Here is a 13,943-nt window from a genome sequence, read left to right on the forward strand (position 1 = left end):
GTTCTAAGGAGTCATACAATGTCCTAAGTGGTCATATAGTGTCGTTAGGGGTCATATGGGGTCCTAAGGGGTCACACATGTGTTAGAACACCATATGACCCATTAGGACATCATATTGTCCTAAGGGGTTATAGGGTGTCCTAAGAGGTCATATGGTGTCCGGAAGGGTCATATAGTGTCCTAAGGGGTCATATGGTGTTTTAAGGGGTCATATAATTTCCTAAGTGGTCATATAGTGTCGTTAAGGGTCATATGGGCTCCTAAGGGGTCACACATGTGTTAGAACACCATATTACCCATTAGGACATCATAATGTCCTAAGGGGTCATGTTGTGTACTAAGATGTTAAAAGGGGTCATATGGTGTTCTAAGGGGTCATATGGCATCCTAACGGGTCATATGGTGTTTTTATGGGTCATATGGGCTCCTAAGGGGCCACACATGTGTTATAACACCATATGACCCCATAGTATGGGGTCATATGGTGTCCTGAGGGGTTATATGGTATCGTTAGGGGTCATATGGGGTCCTAAGGGGTGATACATGTGTCAAAACACCTTATGACCCCTTAGGAGATCATATTGTCCTAAAGGGTCATATGGTATCCTAAAGGGTCATATGGTGTCCTAAGGGGTCATGTCATGGATTAGGATGTTAAAAGGGGTCATATGGTGTCGTAAGGGGTCATGTCATGTACTAAGATGTCAAAAAGGGTCATATGGTGTCGTTAGGGGTCATGTGGGCTCCTAAGGGGCTACGCATGTGTTAGAACACCATATGACCCCTTAGGACACCATATGACCCATTAGGATCCATCATATTGTACTAAGGGATCATACGGTGTCCTAAGGGAAAATGTTTGTACTGGGATGTTAAAAGGGGTCGTATGGTATCTTGAGGGGTCATATGATATCCTGAGGGGTCATATAGTTTCCTAACGGGTTATATGGTCTCGTTAGGGGTCATATTAGGTCCTAAGGTGTGACACATGTGTTAGAACTTCATATGACCCCTTAGGACACCATATGACCCATTAGGACATCGTATTTTCCTAAGAGGTCATATCTTGTAATAAGATGTTAAAAGGGTTCATATGGTGTCCTAAGGGGTCATGTCATGTACTAGGATGTTAAAAGGGGTCATATGGTATTGTTAGGGGTCATATGGGTTCCGAAGGAGCCACACATGTGTTAGAACACTATATGACCCCTTAGGACACCATAAGAGAGAGAATATTAAAAAGGCTAAAAGGGGACAAAGGGAGAGAGGTCCTAAAAGGGCGAGAGAGAGAGAGAGAGAGAGAGAGAGAGAGAGAGAGAGAGAGAGAGAGAGATGTACTAGGATGTCTTAAGGGGCCCAGGATGTACTAAGGGCCCATCTTATGTAATAGCATGTCTTAAGGGGCCTAAGATGTATTAAGGGGTCATATGATTTGTCTTAATAGGTCCTAGGATGTACTAAGGGGTCCTAGGTGTCTTAAGAGGTCCTATGATGTACTAAGGGGTCCTAGGTGTCTTAAGGGGTCTTAGGATGTACTAAGATGTCCTAAAGGGTGGTATGATGTGTTAAGATGTACTACTTGGGGTTCTAGGTGTCTCAAGGGGTCAATAGATGTCTTAGGATCTACTAAGGGGTCACATGAGTCTTAATAGTTAGGATGTACTAAGGGATCATATGATGTCTTAAGAGGTCCTAGGACGTACTAAGGGGTCCTAGGTGTCTTAAGGGGTCCAAAGATGTCCTAGCATGTACTAAGGGGTCCTATAATATCTTGATAGGTCCTAGGATATACTAAGGGGTCCTAAGTGTCTTAAGGGGTCAAAAGATGTCCTAGCATGTACTAAGGGGTCCTATAATATCTTGATAGGTCCTAGGATATACAAAAGGTTCTTAAGTGTCTTAAGGGGCCATAGGTGTCTTAAGAGGTCCTAAGATGTACTAAGGGGTCCTAAGAAAACATTTTAACATCTAACTATACATGTATAACATTTATACATAACATTTAAACATATCAGAAATAAATTTAAACATTTAAACATCTAAGTAGAGAGAGAGAGAGAGAGAGAGAGAGAGAGGGGGGGGAGGTGCATAGAAAGAGAGATGAGACAAAGAGTAGAGAGGTGGAGAGATAGATCCAGATTTTGGGAGAGAGAGGAGAGAGATAGAGAGAGATAGAGAGGGATAGAGGAAGATTAATATGGAGAGAGATAGGTCTAGAGCTTGAGGGTGATAAAGAGAGTGATATAGAGAGAGCAAGAAAATGTTGATAGGAGCCTGCTGATTGTTGGAATTCGACTAAGTCTAAAAATTTATAAGATCTTCTAAAATTTAGAATTCGCATTATAACTCCTAGAGATCTGAAACCACTCTCAAACATCCTGCCAATATATACATGAAATATAACTTAAAGTATAAGTCACATTAAAGGAAAAAGACAAAGGGAAATGTGACTTATACTTAAAATGTTATATTTCATGTATATAGCTTATTTTCAATAAATAAATAAATAAAGAAAAAAAAGAAACGGGATCCCGTTTTCAAAATGGGATCCCGTTCCATTTTAAAATGGGATCTCATTCTATTTTCAAAATGGGATCTCATTCATTTTCAAAACGGGATCCCGTTTGCTTTTTTATTTTTAATTATTGAAAAAAACAAAATGGGATCTCGTATCCTAAACGGTAAACGGGATCCCACTTCTAAAAAAATGAATTTTGGCCCAGTTGTTCCTTCGGATTTTGGCTTGGGAAATGGCTTGGAGTGTTGACCCTCTGGCTTGAACCTGGTTTGACCTGCAACTTGAAGGCCAAATCAATCTTCATACAAAATAATGACTTCAAAAATATATCTGAACACCAAATTTTCAGAATTTAAAAAAAAAATGAAAACCCATTATAGTAGAGACTATCTAGATTCCAAATATATATGTATTTTTCAAAATGGATCAATATTTTTATTTTAAAAATATTTTTTAATGAAAGAGGTCCATAAACTTGAAATAATAGGATTTTTTAGTTTTTTAATAACATTTTTGTCTTTAAGTTTTTTGAAACAAAAATTATATGGCATCAAACTAGAAACAATTCTATAGAGTTTAAAAATAAAAAATAAAAAAAATGTTAAATTTAGGTCAAATTATGCTTGTTGTACACGAGGATTTTTCAAAACAATGATTATGCCCATTAGAAAATTAAGGAAAACAAAATATGCAGAAAAAATTACAAAAAAATGTCCTCATCAAAGGTGAGTGAGTTACAAATCTTTTCACAAAAGGATTCAAAAAAATACTTTCATTTAGGTCAAATTATGCTTGTTGTACACGATCACGGTATGGTCTTAAAAAGTGGCTTTTAAACTATAGGTTTTAGTAATGCCTATTCAAACTTAATTTTTAAGATCTGGGTATTAAAATAAATTACAGATTTGGAAAGTAGACTTCAAGCACTACATTTTCTATTACTGACTTTTTTCAAGATTCATTCTTTAAGTGCTTCAATTTTTTAGGTCAAACAAGACGAAATCTAAAAAATAGAGAAAACACTTTGGCCAAATTGTGGACTTAACTTCTTGCAAGCACCCAAACCCGGTTAATGGAAAAACCATGATGGGAACCTACCCACAATAAGATTATACTTTGCATTACTATGTGAAATTAATTACAATAGGGAATGCACCTGCATTAAGGCTGACTGCTCAAAATATAATAACCTGGAAGGCTACAACCCTCAGGGAAGTCTCACTGACTTACAACAAGATTCAGACTACAATCTGGAAGGAATGAACTACAATGATAGCATCTACTAATGCCTGATGACAGTTCCGGTTAAGCACATTTGTCTGGCCTACACCAATCTCTTCCCAATACACCACACTGGAAGATGAATTTCATTGTTCACACATACACCACTCTCTGATAATGCAAACACTACATCAATACTCAAATTACATGACTAAATCACCTATTTATACAATTCATCAACCTTGACTACAAGGTCGGCCAAACCTATAACACCTAATTATAAAATTACATCACACGATGCAAAGGTTGACCACTAGGCCAATATAATGATATACATGATATAACATGGAACTAAATCAAATTTCCAAATGCTCATCACCATCGGAAGTCATGCCAAGATCCACCGCAACACGCTACACCACCAAGAATACCGCATAAAACAAAGAATATCACTCGATCATGAAAATCACCCAAAACTTGCACAACGATCGATGTGGACCATCAAAATAATTAGGAAACACCAGCAAGAATGTTAGAATCATCTGCAACAACTGCACCAACACCACCTATCGAATCTTCATCGATCAACATTTGAAACTCAAGAACATTTAAACAACAACAACTATCATGAAGAAGATAACTTGTGGAGCACCAAATCACAAACCATCTGAAAGGAAGATACACAAGAACATCCCAAATAGACTCCCAAAGTCTCAACTCAAGATCTGATTACATCGGAATATACCAGAGGAAATATCGAACTCTGCAAAGCATTAATCAGAAAAACCAAACTGTAAACCGGATCATAAGATATTATCGATTAAGCTTCCGGATCACTGAAACCAATACAAAAATATATAATGATACTAGGAATACTCCATATATCAAACCATGATCCCAGTAAACCAATCTGCAACCACTAGAGCAATAAATCTTAGGAATATATTGACATCAATGACAACAACATATCCTAACAACAACAATGTTCAACATGGTCTCCTAAGGTTTTAAGTGAAGAGGTTTTTGCCCTCTCAAATTCTAGGTGGGTTATTGTTAAAAATGTGTCTCCCAAGTTGTGGTCATTTTTGCCACAGTTAATATCCTCAATAGGTAAAGTGTTGAAAGTGGAAGAAACTAGGGATACTCTAGTGCATATGGATGTTAAACTATTGGTACCTTGTTTATTGAGGTTGATATCCTTGACGAGATTGGAATTGATGTGGGGGAAGGGTTTTAACATGCTATATTGAGATTTCAGGGGCACTAAATGAATGTTTTATGTGTAAAAAGAAGGTCATTTAAGAAATAATTTCCCTAATTTCTGTAAAAAGAGCATGGTTGACCCAATATTCACCTGAAAGTTGATGAATCTAACCCTAAAGACTCTATAAATGTAGGGTTAAATGATGAAAATCCTAATATTAATAGAGCAGACTCATGTATATTGAATGATATAAATGTGAATACGGTTAATAGAACAAACTCCACTAATTAGAAAGATACAAATCTTTCCCTAATAGTAATATCTCTTGCATGGACCATAATATATATATATAGCTCTAATATGCTATATTTGCCTAATTCTTACTATAGACACAAGAAAAATGCCCAAGAATCGGTCTTAGAAATGATTAAGTAGGGGATTGTCAATGTCAATAATGAAGTCAAGAATAATTGGAATAATAATGTGAAACTAGTTGGGGGATGTAGGGTCCTTGTCTAATGATGATTTTAGAGAAAGGAATGTTTAACTTTGCTTTAGAGCCTTCTCCCTTCATTAGCGACGATGAGTTTCCAAGAAAAGATGAAACTCTCCTTCTAATGAATGGGGTGGGTAAGAGTTGATAAGAAGAAGAGGAAAAAAAGTAGAAGAGAAATTGAGCCCTACTCAAAGAGGAAAGATAAAGATGATATGATTCCTAAATGCTTTGATAGATTTAAGAATGTGAAAGATGAGTCTTAAATTTGTTTTATTAATTATCCTAAATTACACTAGTTGGAATGTTAGGGGATTGGAATCCTTTGACAAAAAATATATAGTTATAATATATTTGAATCTTTATATGAAGGTAGATGTTGTATTTTGCAAGAGGTAAAAGCTACTAGTTTCTCTCTTTAAACAACCCTCAAATTTTATGAAAATATGCTACCCACTATCGTACTAACCATGACAAGGGTGTGGGAAGTTCAATTATTCTATTGTCTAACAATTGGGTCAATTTGTGGTTGGCTCTAGATTCTCTGCATGCAATATCCCTGTGTAGATTATTATTATTGAAAAGGAAAATAAGATATTTGGAGTTTCTCCATCCAGTATGGTTGTGCGGGTTGTTATTGAAAGTAAAATAGGAGATTTGTTTTACACTTAGTTTATGATCCCAATGAATACAGAGATATAATTGAACTTTGGAAATGGATGTATGGCCTTTAGGAGATCCCATGGATTATGGGAGGTGGCTAGGAAAAAATTGGAGTTACTGATATGTAATGGAAAGGAAATGGATTTTTTTTGGTACAAGATGAAGAATGAACTTAATCTCTTTGATCCTCTTCAAGGTTTGAAAAAAGAAAATAAGAGCATTTTGTTTACTTGGTGTAACTATTAAAAGGATAATAGGGGGATATACTACAAACTTTCTAGATTTTATGCTACTAGATATTTTTTTAGTTTTGACTAGACTAAAGTTGGAAGTAGGATTAAAGCATATACTTTCTCTTTGTTTGACCATCATGAGCTATCAATGCTAATATCATTATATTTAATGAGAGGTCCAGGGATATTTGAAATTATAAAAAAATCCTTTTAATACCACCTTTCTTAAGGATGAGGATTTTAATGAGCCATATTCAATGTCAAAGAGATTAATAGATGGTTTTCATAAGACAATAATTTTATTGATAGATGGAGACATGATGTAAAAAGCCAGACTATTATTTTTCAAACCAGTAGAAAAAAGAAGGCCATGTATAGCTAGAAAACTAAGAACGCTCTTCAAGAAAAAATATTCACCTTGGAATATGAGTTGTAAAATGGCCCCAATAATGTGGGATTGAATGAGGAATTAATCTATGTTAAAAACTATTTGATGAGTTTTAAAAGCAAAAAAACCCATGGCCTAAGGGTAAGGGATAAAATGAATTGGTTGTGTAATGGTTATAAAAGATCTAGTTTCTTTTTCAGATTTATCAAAGAGAAGAATGTAAAAAAAAGTTGGAAATGTGTGGGTTGACAACATTCTCTTGTGTAATCTTAAGGATGTCAAAAATCAATTCTATTGGTTCTATAAAAGATTTTTTTCATCTTGATGGACTTGAAAAGCACTAAGAAGGGGGGGGGGGGGGGGTGTGTGTGAATCAGTGACACCAAAAATAAAACTACTTCAAACACTAACCAGTAGATGAACTTAACAAAAATTTTAAATACAATGCATGTAATCCAAAATGATATAACAACATCCACAATAAGTAAAACATCCACCATAACACAAATGTTTGTACGTGGAAAACACAAATAGGTAAAAACCATGGCAAGATGGAACTCACAAGTTAACTATCTACAGTAATAGATAAGTGACCGGTTAGGGTCTACAAAGTGCTCTGCTAGGAGCAAATCTTGTTAGAGATCCCAAATATTGATTAGAATCTTATACCCTGTGAAAGGTAGTACCCTTTTAGGAGTAACGTCGGTGGAGGATTTCTGAATCCAAACTAATGGATCACCATGTTAGAGGATTTGAACATTGAAGCTTGTTAGAGCTTACCCGGTTAGGGGATTTGAATTTTGTTGTGATTGTTAGAAAACAACAGGATTGGTTTGATCTGTCTGAGTAGCACAATACTGCTTGATCAGATCCTTCTAAACATATTCAACACTACTCTTTTGCATACTTTGCAACTTAACTCTTTTGACTTTCGCACACAACATATCACTTTCACTTATATGAAATAATTCATTTTGATGTCAATATATATAGACATTTAGATTTCATGTTGGCCTCAAGAAATCATAACACAATTTCCTAGGTGCAGTGTATCTAGTCAAGTGATCATGACTCATCACAAAAACACCGTCAAAAACTGTCGGTGGGATAACTCATCATGATTTGTGATAACTCATCACACAATCAATGAATACCGGTTGGAGTTAAATATATGAACCGTTATCCTTGAATCTCCTAATATAATCTCCACTTAATCTTCATGTTGATGTCAATTAATGTGTATCCACTGGTTGTCTTCTATGCATATACCGGTTGTCACAAAGTATTGGTTAGAGATAAACCTCTTAGTATAGCCTCTAGCATATCAGTTGTAGTATAAACAACTTGAAGTTATACCGGTAGACAATATAAACATATGTGTGTGTATGTGTTTCATCAATGACAACATATGATGAATTCATTACAATCATCATCAAGCCAACAATATCCCCCTTTGGCATTGATGGCAACATTTAGAAAATTTTATAGTAATACCGCTAAGTGTGCATACAAAACAAATTTATGCATATACACATACTCCCCCTTAATGCATACATTATACAAAATTTTCAAAAGCACACACACATATTTCTACTCCCCCTTTGACAACAATGCCAAATTGAAAAAGTAATATATATATAGAAAATTTGTATCAAAGTGTTCAACATATACAACAACAACTTAAAAAAAAACTTAATCAAGGTTCATGCTAAAGCTAGTCTCATGAAAATAACATTAAAGTTATTCTTCAACTATAATATGACATTTGTCCATGTCTCTAACACGTTCTCAGTGTACTCTAGTGTAGACATAAGGTGTGTATGGAATTCTTCCATCGAATCGAGTGTACAGGTTTCTGGAGTTGCTAAGATAGCTTCTGCATTTGAGTAGGCTCTCTGTAGTATGTCCACTTGTGATGTGAGTAGACTCTTGAGTTCCTTTAGAGACCAGAGTCACTTTTCTTTCTCATGATCATAAGTATCCAACCTGTTGTGCAAATCATCTATAGAATTGCTAAAAGCAAATATAGAGTCCTGAAGTGGGACATATGCATTGCATATCCTTTCTAGCTCTTGCTTTGCTTATGTTTGTCTTTTTGTGATATCAGAATAACAAAATGAAACATTAGAGGTAGAAGCAAGATATTTTCATCCTGTTTCAATAGCTTTTCCCAATAAAGCTTTATTATGTGACAAAGCCATTTTGCCAGTATCAATGTCCTTTACAAGTTTCTCCCCATACTTCTTGTGAATTTTCTCAGCATAGGTTTGTGTTGCTTCTTCAAGTGACTTGGTTTGATCAGATGTGTCAGCAACCAGCTGACCAAGTTTTCTAATAGGGGATGTCAGATGTGCTATAGAAGTTTCTGGTAGTAGACTAGATAGAATATCTACTGCATTCTGAATTGTTTCCGCTTCAACCCTTTGCTCTTTATGTCTCTTCTTATGCGCTCTAGATTGCATAATACTTGCAATCTTCATCATTTCAGATGTGCTCATGTTGTCAACATTGATAGGCCCTGAAATGCCTAATGAATCATCATCACCCTCATCAGTCTACGGAGTGACTAATGGCTTTGTTGGTTCAGAGGATGTAACCTTAATGATTACTTTCTCTAGATTTTTCTCTATTTCCTTTTCAAAAGTCTGTGAGACAACAGTTTCCATAGAATCTTTCTGAGTATCTTGTAAGATTGGTGGAGATTGGGGTTTCTCCAGTTGTTCAGGTTCTAGTGGATTGACCACTTTTAGTTGAGTTGTCAGTTGCTCAACTAATGTAACTTGTATATCAGTGATTTCAAGAGGCTCCATATTTGGTGCAGTGTTGTCTCGAGATAGATCAATTGTATCCTGAACATCATCAACAACATGAATAATGGTGTCATCCTTGACAGGATATACCTCATCGGCTTGTACAATCTCTTCTTCATCCATTTTCGGTCGATTGACAAAATCTTCCTCATTCTTAGAGGATTGGATGAGTTCTTCCATTTGTTTGATTTCATAGGCTATTTGATGCATCTCAGTCTCAATAATTGCCCTCTTTCCACTAAGTAGCTTCAATATCCTTGCTTTGAAAGCAAATTGAATTTTGTATTGATCAACTAAAGCACTTATTTCATCCTTAGATAAATTGGGAAAATATTGTACAAATATCTCATCAATAATTTCATTTTCCAATTTTATAGCTTCCTCCCATTTATTTAACAAAATAGTGTACAAAGAATTTGAGATATCCTTTTCAAGATCATGTGGATATCAACTATAATGACACAAATGAGTGATTACCTATTCAATGATTTTCTTCTTCTCATCTTCAGTGAAGGAATCAAAATGTTCTTTGACATTGTCAAATCCGTTCCTCCCTAATGTCTTCACTGTTCTTTCAAAATGGGTATCAAGCTTGAAAGTTGATATATCAATAGACACAATCACCTTTGGCACTTCCTTTACTGAATTTGCTACTCTAACGGTAGCTTTCATCTTCTTAGGTTCTTCTTCAGTGTCAGTACCCTCAGATTCTTCTTAAGAATTAATTTTCGACCTCTCTTTTTTGATACATTCTCCTTCTTTGTATAGAATTTAGGTGCCGGTTCCTTTTTGGTTTGGATACTCTGAGTCACCCTTGTATTCTTCATCATCGGAGGTGCTTCATCAGTTTTATTTTTCTTTCCTTTCCCACTTGTGGCAGAAGCAATATTGGTTTTGTCTTGAGCATCTTGGACTACCACAATATCTAGTTTTGCCTTCTTTTTATCTTTAAGATATGCTAATAGGTTATTAGCATAACCAACCAGTAAGTCATGGTTCACCTCATAACTCATATCTTCCATTTCTTCTTTTCTCAGCTCAATTGCTTGCATCAAACAAAAATCAATGGTAACTGTGAAAACAACGTCTTTTGCAAAATGTCTTACCACATCTTCAGGCAATCTCATTCTCATGCTCATCTTCTTCTGAAACTCATTAAAATACTTATTCATAGTAGCAGGAAAAGTATTCTTTACAACCTTGATGTTGTTCTTGATTTGTACGGATATCGGTAAGTCCTTTGACCATTCAATTATCACCTATTCCGGGTAGCAAATTTTGAAAATAAAAGAACAACCTGACCAATAGCTGTCCATACTTGAACTTTAGACTATTGTCCTTCTTGATAGATTGCAGATTTAGAAATAATTATCTTCTAATAGCCTCACAAAGATCATAATCTACATTTTCAGCTCTCATCTTGTAAGTTGTGTGTACTGCTGTTGATGGAACACTATTTAGTCTACTGGAGTAAAGTAGCCGGTAGCCTATAACCATAGCTGCCAGTTTCACCGTTGGGTCCCTGATATTGTTAACAGAAAAAGCACGTTTATCAGATGTTGAACCAGTTAGAGAGTATACTGTCTCTTTTGAAATTTATCTCAGCTCAAGTACTTCCCTAGTTGAATAATAACCAGTTACACCCTAAATGGCTTCCTTGGTAATTGTGTGAGTTCTCTCTAAGTACGTGTTCTCACCATGAACCCAACTCAAAATGATTCTAATATGCTCTTCCTCAAAATATTCTAGAAAATAAGCGGTGTTGTGAAAACTTTTCTCGAAAACCCTAGCATACTGTGTTTGAATCTTTCCATTCTCATCACAGATTTATTCTTACTGGTAGGCATTTTGGCCTTAGGAGCAGATTTATTCTTAAGAGTGTTGCTCTTGGTACCGGAGGATTCACCTTTTTCAGATGTGTGAAAACCAAGTCCAAAGGTATCACCTTTCATCCTTTGTGATTGAATTTGTTCTTCAAGCAAGGTAGAAGTATTGTTGAGCTTTTCCAGTTTCTCATTAGCTTCGATAAGCTGTTTGGTGAGATCTTCATTATGCTTTGACAGGTTCTCTCTCAGAGATGATACTAATTCAAGATCTAGCTATAAGTTCTCCTTCTCTTCTCTTTCGGGATTCAAATGCCCATGCAAGGTAGCATTTTCACACTTGATCTTGACAATCTCTTGATCTCTTTTCTTGATAAGATCTTCAACAACTCTTCTGGCTTCCAGTTCCTAACTCATGCAAATAGTAGGACCTTCTAGCTCTCTCCTCAAATTTAGCTTTTCACCATTTAACTTTTCAACTTCCTTGGCTAAAGCATCAATATTGTCCTCATTTGAAGAACTATTATCAGATATGTCTAACAATTGTTCAGTAAGCTCTCTCCTTTTGACTTGTGAAGCTTTTAGTTTGACCCTAATGGTTTCAAGCTCATTTCTGTTAGCTTCTAGCTCTCTAGCCATCTTAAAGTAGCCCATGTCCCCCATGGTGGTTTCAAGGCTCTCTTTTAAGTGATTAGGCTTCAAATAAGTTAGGATTTGATACCAATTGATGGACTTGAAAAGCACTGAGAGGGGGGGGTGAATCAGTGACACCAAAAATAAAACTACTTCAAATAATAACCGATAGATGAACTTAACAAGACTTTTAAACACAATGCATGTAATCCAAAATTATATAACAACATCCACAATAAGTAAAACATCCACCATAAAACAAATTTTTGTATGTGGAAAACCCAAATAGGTAAAAACCACGGTGAGATGGAACTCACAAGTTAACTATCTGCAGTAAGAGATAACTGACCAGTTAGGGTCTACAAAGTGCTTTGCTAGGAGCGAATCTTGTTAGAGATCCCAAAGCTTGATTAAAAGCTTATACCCTGTGAAAGGTAGTACCCTGTTAGGAGTAACCTTGGTGGATGATTTTTGAATCCAAACTAATGGATCACCCTATTATAGGATTTGAACATTAAATCTTGTTAGAGCTTACCCGGTTAGGGGATTTGAATTCCACTGTGATTGTTAGAAAACAACAGGATTGGTTTGATATGTCTGAGTAGCACAATACTTGCTTGATCAGATCCTTCTAAACATACTCAACACTGAACTTCTACATACTCTACAACTTAACTCTTTTGACTTTCGCGGGTACCTATATGTCCCCTTTATTTTGACTTGCTTATTTATGAAGTGAAACAGGGTATCATATTTTCCACAATAAATTATGATAAAGATCATGATGATGCAAGTTCATAACAAGGCTTGATTACTCATACAATAATATTATGGAACTAACATGGAGTGAGAGGGTGAACTCATGATTCCAATGCCATAGACGGTGCGAGAATCGGAGCTTCCTAGCTCAAGATATGATAGATTGAAGAAAAAGTGCAGAAATTAGGGTTTTAACTTAAAAACATAAAGTCAAAAAGTGCATAACACATAAATATGAAAGTGACACCTTCATTTGTCACTTTCTAACTTTTTGGCACTATTCACTGTAGAGCAGGCCACATACAAGCCATCATGCCTTGACGCCAACCTGAGTGACCTATGTAGATGGAGATCCTGCGCCAGTCAGTAATCGTCGCCCGACCTCTCGACGAGGTGAGTTAACTTTCCGTTGATTGCATTTGACCTTATCATGTTTTCATAGTTTTCAAAAGTGATGATGTCATCACCTATTCCAAGTTGGGGCCCACCCTTTGGACACCTAGGGGTCCAAAGGCACCCTAGTCCTCCTAGGGCGCCATGGTCCGCTTTGGGCGCCATGGTCTCAGTAGGGTGCCCTAGTCTATACAAGGCGCCTTAGCCCTTGTTCGAGGCGACCAACGACGACACAAGATCAAGCATTGAATGTTAGGAATGATAGAATGATTGCTTTAATTAGATGATTATAGATGATTAATCGATTACTGATGGGAGATTTATTTGCATTTTGCAGACACTACTGTACATCCACAAGCATACCGCCGGTCTCACCTTTCGGAGCCTTCAGGAGCAGATCCCAAGACTGATAGCAGGAGAGAGGGATTTTGTACATGCAGTAGGTTTGTGGGATGTGATGACCATGCTGGCCATTCGATTCCATTCTGCTATGTTGATGGCGCTAATGGAGAGGTGCGATGCAGATACCTCGACATTCTCACTACCTATGGGGGAGATGATGGTCACCCTAGAAGATGTATACCGCATTCTGTGCCTACCCATTAGAGGAGAGATTGTTAGATATCAATCCGACTGCACAGAGGAGGATTACAGGAGAGAGCACGTATATGCTATGGGGAGAGTGATACGCAACGAGACAAGGGGTCACATTATGGTCAGTTGGCTCCTACACCCTATAGGTGAGGTTCCATTGGTGAGACTACTCATGATTGCAACCCTTGCATTAGTTGTGTGCCCCAATGGG

This window comes from Cryptomeria japonica, chromosome 6 (assembly GCF_030272615.1).
Source record: "Cryptomeria japonica chromosome 6, Sugi_1.0, whole genome shotgun sequence".
Classification (NCBI taxonomy): domain Eukaryota; kingdom Viridiplantae; phylum Streptophyta; class Pinopsida; order Cupressales; family Cupressaceae; genus Cryptomeria; species Cryptomeria japonica.